This window comes from Ursus arctos, unplaced genomic scaffold, assembly GCF_023065955.2.
Source record: "Ursus arctos isolate Adak ecotype North America unplaced genomic scaffold, UrsArc2.0 scaffold_20, whole genome shotgun sequence".
NCBI lineage: Eukaryota > Metazoa > Chordata > Mammalia > Carnivora > Ursidae > Ursus > Ursus arctos.
This window is the reverse complement of record NW_026622875.1, coordinates 8,283,997-8,292,384: the sequence shown is the minus strand read 5'-3', so window position 1 is coordinate 8,292,384 and position 8,388 is coordinate 8,283,997.

Sequence of the window (8,388 nt, the reverse complement as noted above, 5' to 3'; positions counted from 1 at the left end):
CTCCCTTTTGGGGCACCTGGGTCGCTCAGTCAGTTAAGCTCCTACCCTTGGCTTGCAGGATCCTAGGGTCCTGGGATCCAGCCCCTGCATGGAGCACCCCCCCACCCCTACCCCATGGAGCCTCTGCATTGGGCTCCCTACAGAGAGCCTGCTTCTCCCTCTCCCTCTGCCTGCTGCTCCCCTGCTTGTGCTCGGTCAAATAAATAAATAAAATCTTAAAAAAAAAGAAAAAAACCCTCCCTTTTTCCTTACCTCCCCCAACCCCATAGTATATAATCAATTGCCTCTCTCAACCCCAGTGCAGCGCTTTCTGCCCACGGCTCCTGTGTCCATGACTTAATAAAACCACCTTTCTGCACCAAAGACGTCTAAGAATTCTTTCTTGGCCATCGGCTCTGGACCCCACCCCACCAAACCTCACCTATGTGCCAAAACCACATCAGTACTGTATTGTATTTATTGGTGGGGGGGGGAATCCACATGTAAGGGAATCTGCATGGTTCCAACCCACACTGTTCAAGGTCAACTTTATTTTCTCTTGAGTTTGTACCTGAGACATGGCTAAAATTTCTAAACAAAAGCCACAATATATCTGAATCTATATGTTATGTATGTCTATGCTATATGTTACAGAGATGGGATATTTTTCTACCTCCAGATGGTATCACCAAAGTTAATTAGTAAAGAGCTCAATTTAATTGGCTTAAAGAAACTTAAGCATTTATATAAATCAAATATACTTTCAGAAACATATAAACTAATTCAGATGTTTTTCAAGTTCATATGATCTGAGATAATCTCTGATAAATTGGTAGTTTAAGTTTACTGATTTTTTTTTTTTAAGATTTTATTTATTTGAGAGAGAGAACACAACCCGGAGAAAGGCAGAGAGAGAAGCAGGCTCCCCACTGAGCAGGGAGCCTGATGAGGGGCTTGATCCCAGGACCCTGAGATCATGGCCTGAGCCAAAGGCAGACCCTTAATGACTGAGCCACCCAGATGCCCCTGGTGGTTTAGTTTTTTAAAAAAGGCATGTCTTCAGAATTCTCAGTATTAAATATAATGCATATAAACAACTTTTTCTACCTGAGTCTACTAATCAGATAGCCAGACTATCTTTATATTACAAAATTTGTCAACGTCTTGTTTTTCAAATTATAGTCACAGGCCATTGATGAATTATGATTAACATTTATATAAACAGAAAATATATGTATTGTCAATGTCTACACAGATAGATATTTTATCTATAATTTATAAATGGATTCATTATAGATTATCTATATATAAAGTAATTTCATAAATCTTATTAAATGCAAAAGAGTAATGCATGGCATATACTGGAAATAGAAAATACATGTTAGTTTATTAAACTTATTTCAGTTACTTACACACACACACACACACACACACACACACGTATGTACCAGGCCATAAAATACTCTTTCTTACTGTAGAATTGATGAGGGAATAGAAGGCTGGCTGAAGACAAAGCAGATGCTGACACCCTGCAACCCCCCCCCCCCCCATGTATGCAATATTCCTCGGCACTCCTGGCTGCCCTAAAACTAAGGAAAGGACATTGATAGGGACACAGCGATGGCTTGACAATAGTGGGGGCTCCAATATCCTGCGAGTCTTCTTTGACATATGAAGGTAACTGCAGCTCATTGATAAGGACACAGTGATAGTGTGGACAGCCTTGGCTTGACGGTGGTGGGGCCTCCAGTGTCCTGCGAGTCTTCTTTGACATATGCAAGTGCTTTCTCAGCCTCCCTGTTTCCTCACCTCCCCCAACCCCATGGTATATAATCAGCCACGTCTCACAACCCGGGGCAGCAGCTCTTTCCGCCCACGGGTCCTGTCCCCGTGCTTTAATAAACCACCAATTCTGCACCAAAGACACCTCAAGAATTCTTTCTTGGTCGTCGGCTCTGGAGTCCACCCCACTGAACCTCACTTATATTCTATGACTTCATCAGAATGACCCAGCATGTTTAAAAGCCACTGCTCTTGTATCACAGTAAATTGTGCACCAGGAGTCTGTGTGGCCAGCTCAAAAGGCCAGCGTAAGAACCACCGCTTTTTCTGTTTTGTACATATGCAGGGATAACTCAAGGCCAAGCTGTGGTCACTGTCTGACAGGCTCATGCTTCATTGCCAGGCAGCAATCTATTTGAAAGAACTTCCTCCGTTTCTTATAACTACTTCCAAGGCTGTTAATTCTGGTGGGGGCTTCCCAGGTGTTTCTAACTCCGCCTTCAGTTTAGAAGTTGCTTTTCAAGTCTTTATTCTCCTTACTTCGCTTACAGCAGCCTCTTCGTCAATAATGAGGGGATACTGTGGCCCCTGGCTGTTCGGTCGGCCGCAGTTTACCACAGATGGGTCAGGACAAGCCTATAGACCAGACGAGGCCTCACGCTGTCGTTTCCAAAAAGTGTCTGGTGCAGCTACATTACACAGTTTATATTCATCAGATGTAATGCATGAGGCATTGCACTCCTTCAATCTGCAATTATTTTGTGACAACTGCCTAACATTTTTTAGAAAAGCTTTATAAGTTTTTGAAATTGAGAAAATGTTTAAACTAATGAAGATGAAAATTATCAAGTTTTTTTCCACAAAACTACTAGAAATAATAATGAAAGAAAAGAACTATATGAAAAATACATAAGGAAAATAGAACGTGGTGGGGTTTTTTGGGGGGGATAAGGACATGTGTGAAGAACACGGTTGTTTGTTTTGGTAAAGGAAAAAAAAATTTGTCCTCAAGTAAAATGATTGTTCTGGAATAAGGAAAAAGATAAGTGAACTCTAAACAGATGTAGAAAATTGAAGGTTTATGGAAAAGAAATGTTATGTATGGTCAAGTTGGCTGAAAATTGAATTGTTATTATAAGGATTTAAAAACTGCCCCTTAATATCAACAATGTACTTTTGTAAAACACCCATCTCTTAATGTGTTAAAAGGACAAAGTTTTCTTCGACTATTGGTCTGCTTTTGAAAAACATTGTGAATGATTTCTTTTTTTTAAAGATTTTATTTATTTATTCGACAGAGATAGAGACAGCCAGCGAGAGAGGGAACACAAGCAGGGGGAGTGGGAGAGGAAGAAGCAGGCTCATAGCAGAGGAGCCTGATATGGGGCTCGATCCCATAACGCCAGGATCACGCCCCGAGCCGAAGGCAGACGCCTAACCGCTGTGCCACCCAGGTGCCCCGTGAATGATTTTCTTTACCTTTTAAAGCAATCTACTTGGAAAGCAAAGATTTTACTTCATGTTATCTTTATCATCAAGGAAACTGAGTCTTCTGGAGATTAAGAAAGCTAAGGTTTGCTTACAAGCACATGACCCTTTGTTGTTGTTGTTGTTGTTGTTTTAAGTATTTGAGAAAGAACAGAGAGAGAGAGGAAGAAGCAGACTTGAGAAGCAAACTCCCCGCTGAGCAGAGATCCCGATGTGGGGGCTCAATCCCAAGAACCTGAGATCATGACATGAACCAAAGGCAGACACTTAACCGACTGAGCCACCCAGGTGCCCCGACCCTTTGTAATTGCCTTTGACATCTTTCATTGTTGCTTTGCTTGAGTAGACAAGTACCTATTGTTTTATGATGATCTGTGATCCTATTGGTCAAGTGTCTAAAACCTATTGATTTTTTGTTCACAAATTTCCCAAAATCAAATTCTAAATACAGTCTTTTTGACCTAAAAATAACCTTGATAAATTCCGAAGGGCCCCTGAAACTTCTCAAAAGATTTATTCCCTTTCCTTATAAAAACGGAGAGGTTTTACTAATTAGGATTAGTTGATACATTAAATTACACGGGAAGCATCATCAAATGAGAAGTCGTATTCTACTTTGTGTTGTATTTGTATGGGTATACATCATAAGTGTTCTAGGAATTAAAAAAAAATCCCTAAAATTCTGATATATCCTGGTATGTTATCAGTCATAATTCTAATTACTATCTTGAGATATTGTGTGTCACAGCAATAACTGAATTTCCTTGTCAAATACATCATAATGGACTCTTATCACCTCTCTAACCACTGGTATTTTTATGTCTTTTGTCATGTATGCCATTATTAAGTGCTTCATCGTCGAAGACATTCACGAGAAAGACTGACAAGTACTCTAGAACACAGGTTGGATACATTTAAGATCATAACACTGAACGGAAGAATTTCTAAAGCTTTTTAACAGAAAACTGGTTGCTTTACTGTTTTGGTTTCCAGACTTCAAAAACTGCTTTTTCTCCTCTCCTTTAAGCTATCCATAATTTATAGCAATTTGGTAAAATGTTCCAATTTTAGTATGTGCTACCAAAGTGAGCACGCAATTTGGTAAAATGTATTTTACATTTTTATAAGGATGAAGCATTTATCTTTTTCCCCCTGATCGCTCCAGAATTCTGAAACTCTTTTTTTGAATTCTGAAACTCTTATTAAATATTTTTATTTTTCATGACAATGTATATTTTTGCATAAGTTCATTAAGACTCTGTTCTCCTTATAACAAAAACGCTGAATGCACCTGGCGCTTGCTTCTTTGACCCACAGCTGATAAGAAGAGATTTTCTCAAATACCGTAATGGCCTAATTGCTTCTGTTAAAATGTCCATGCTTGGGGCAGAGCATTGTTTTCACGGAGCGCTCCCAGGCGATGAAGACCTTAAACATCACACCTAGCAACATGGGGGCTTCACCTACTGCAAAAGGCATCTCTACAAAGACTGTGTTCCACCCCTTTGGAAAGACCTCATCCAGTACCGTTAACCACCAAGGAATAGACACTTGGATTCATGTGTTCCATCTAAAGAAAGCCCCAGACCCATTCTGGACCTGCACACCTACTGGTCATCTGAGAGTAAAGATTTCCGGGTATTGAAGCAAGTGACAGCTGAAGGAGACAGCTTTCCTATAATAACAAGACCAGGCCTTTATACCCCTTTCCTGCTGCTGCTTCTTACTTTACTCCCCCACTCTTCTCTTGGAGAGGTCATGGTCTCATCCACACTTCTTAGTGTATTGCAAAAGCGGGAAACCTCTCTGACTATTGATTCTGCCATCAGAGACTCCATTCTGCTCTCAATGTCAGAGACCACTTGGTCTTACTTGTAACTAATTTCTCTTTAGTCCCAAATACCACTGCTGATTTTACCTACAAGCCTATGGATAGTACCCACGCGGTTAGGTTGTTAAGACCTGGTGTTTCTCTTTCTTGTTTCAACTTTTCCCCCCTCGAAGTGGTGCTAACTAAACATTTCCACATTTGTCAATTGCACAATGATTGCTCCCCCGTCTATTTTTCCTTTTCTAAATATGATCTGTTCTCCTACACCCGAAGAAAATACAACAGAGTTTATACCTTTTTGTGAGGTGTTTAGAAAAGACCCCTTTAGGAAGGGATAACCTCTCACAGAATGTATCTCACAGCTTGAAAAGGTCAGTCAGGAAACTCCAGCTAATAAATCTATCAATAACCAGAACTTAGCTGGCATCCTCTACGCTCCAGTTGGGTTTATTGTTGTTTGCAGTGGACAGCATTTCCCAGGGGCATTAGAACAGTTAGGTAGCTGGTGAATTGGAGGTCAGTGTGTGTTGGGACATTCAGCTGTCCTTGTTAACATCTATAACAAATCAGAAGCCTCCCACAGGTCACCCCCTTGAGCCTCCCTGTCTGCCATCAACAGGATCTTCCAGGAGGCACACCGGAGTCTGTGTTTGGGGAGCCTTTCTCCTACCCACGGATCAGAGTAAATGCCAATGGATGCATGATCAGAAATCTCTTCCTAAATTTAGGAGACCTAGCTGACTCCACAACCGAGGCAATAACAGCCCAATGATCACTTGACTCACTGGGTGAAGTGATTTTGTGTAATTGTGTAGCCCTCGATCATTTACTTGCTCAGCAAGGTGTTGGGCAATAGCGGGGATGCATCTGGATGAATCCCCCTGGGAAGCAGAGAACCAGTTGCATGAAATTAGAGAATAAGCACATCGACCCACAACAATTCCACCTAACGATCCGTGGTCCTTTATTTAGCTGGTTACCTCTTTGGTCTGGGCTCTTGGTTTTGATCATAGAAACTAGAGCCATTATACTGCTCTTTTATTGTGTATAATCAGTTTTAGACTTTGTACCTATCACCTGTTCGATCTCTGCAGAAGCAATGCACCAAATAGGGGGAAGCTGACTCAGTGCTTTGAGATGACCTCCAGTGTTTTCACCCTTGAGATGATAATAGACTTCGGGTGGAAGATGCCTGAAAGTTCTCCCTCCTCTCCTTCCTTGTTACTCAGTGTGGCCTTGATGATTTCTAATCAGTGCACTTTTCCTCCAATGGAGAACATGGCAACCAGGGAAGGTTGTTCCTGGTACCGGGGGATAAAACCACTACATGCAGAGAATCGGACTCTTGACCAGCAATGCTTTCCAGAAAAGATCCGAATCAAGAGGGGGAAATGTGAAAGTGAGTAAAGGAAACCTCACCGAAAACAGAGTCAGGAAGCCCTGAGAGGGGGAGCTCTCATGCTCATACCACTCCCCGCAGCCCGCATAACCAGCAGGAGGAGGAAGAGAATTCTTATCTTGACAAGGGAGGACACTTTCCCAGAAGAATTTTATCTCACTTTTATGAAAGCAGAAGATCTCTCCCTGCCCCAGCAACAATGCCCTAACCACCGCTTACAGTCAGTGAGAAACCATCACAGCCTCAAACTCTTGTTCTTCTCCGCTGAACTTCTGTTCAAAAGACCCTCCCCATTTCCTCCTAAAACCCAACAAAAGCTGGCCTTTCCTTTGGCTCTCCAGTCTTGCCTGTGGTTTGCAGTAGTTTGCTTGACCTGAATTGCAATTCCTCTGCTGTTGCCAAATAAACTTATTTTTCTGGTAAAAGAACGGGCTATTTTAAAGTGTGACATCCCTCAAGAGCCACTCCTCTGAGCAGGCACTTGAGACCAGTGACCTCTTCCAGGTCCCTGGCTACGCTGAACGGTGCTGACCGCACGTGAGCCGTCTGCACCCCGTCAGCGGGCATGGGGCAGCGGAGGCCCAGCTCCAAACGCCGCCATCGGCTCCCGGGGGGAGGGGGCCCACCCATGAGGGGGCCCACCCACGAAAGTCACCCTAAAGCAGGAGCTGCAAAGGGGCCACCATCAGTCCAGGTTTGGACTTGACGCTTCAGCCACTGGGACTCCCAGGTGTCTCCCAGATGACAGACACGCTAGCTCGCGGCCTAGCCCTGCCCTCCGTTGTCCTCCAGCTCCGTCTTCCTGCAGAAAACGCGCACTTGTGTCCCGAAGCTCCTACCTCCGTGACACAGCGTTTCCCCGCCCTTGCCCCGCTTCGGGTGCGGCTGCCCGCAGCGGTCCGCGACCTCGGGCGGCGGGGGCCCTCTGCGGCTCTGGAGAACGCGCTAGTGCCGAAGCCCGCAGAGCCTCGGGCTGCAGGACCCCAGCCTCTCCGAATCCTTCTCCCGCGGCGGCTCGGCAATGGTGAGGGTCTGCCCTCGGACGGGCCGCCTGGTGGGTCCTGGACTTCTCCGGCAGTCACGCTCCCCCGCAGCTCTTCCCGAACGCCCCTCGGCCAGCCCGCCAGCCCCGGCCTCCGAAGAAGTCCTGATGGCTCCCGTGCCTTTCAGAAGGAAGCCGCACGTCTGTGTGGGTCAGGGCTTGGAATTAGGCAGATGCCGCGGGCCCCAAGAGTCTGCTCTGGAGCTTGGCCTCTCCTGACCCTTACCTAGTCCGAGGCTCCGGGCCACCCTGAACTGCGCGGTCAGGGGGCGAGCAGCTCCCACCTTCGGCTGGCCGGAGGCAGCTGGGAGCCACCAGGCCCACAGACCTGCGGCTTGACCCCAAACACCTGCAGAGGCTTCGGCGGGAGGGGCTCACTTTCAGAAGTCACCCTGAGGCAGCAGCAGCAAAGTGACCACAGTCAGCCCCCATGTGGACTTGCTGAGTGGGCTGGGGCTTCTCCAGCCACTAGGGCTCCCAGGATTTTATTTAAAAAAAAAAAGTGTGAGAGAGATTGGGGGTGAGGGGGGAAGAGAGGGAGAATCTTAAGCAGGCTCCACCCCCCAGCGCAGAGCCCAGTGCAGGGCTCCATCTCACAACCCTGAGCTGAAACCAAGAGTGCTAGGCTTAACTCCTGCACCCCCCAAACACCCCCCCCCCCCCCCAGGAATCTCTTATTACATAACACCCTGGCCAGCTCTCCTGGCCCTGTCTTGCAAAGGCAGTTCAGTAAGCTAGAGCTCTGTGCTCAGCGGCGATATTGTCCCTTGGGTAGGTCCAGGCTTTCCAGGAGGCATACACCTTGTCCCCAAGAGCCACTTTTCTGACCCAGCCTAGCAAGACAGGTGCTGCATTCCAGGTGCCTGG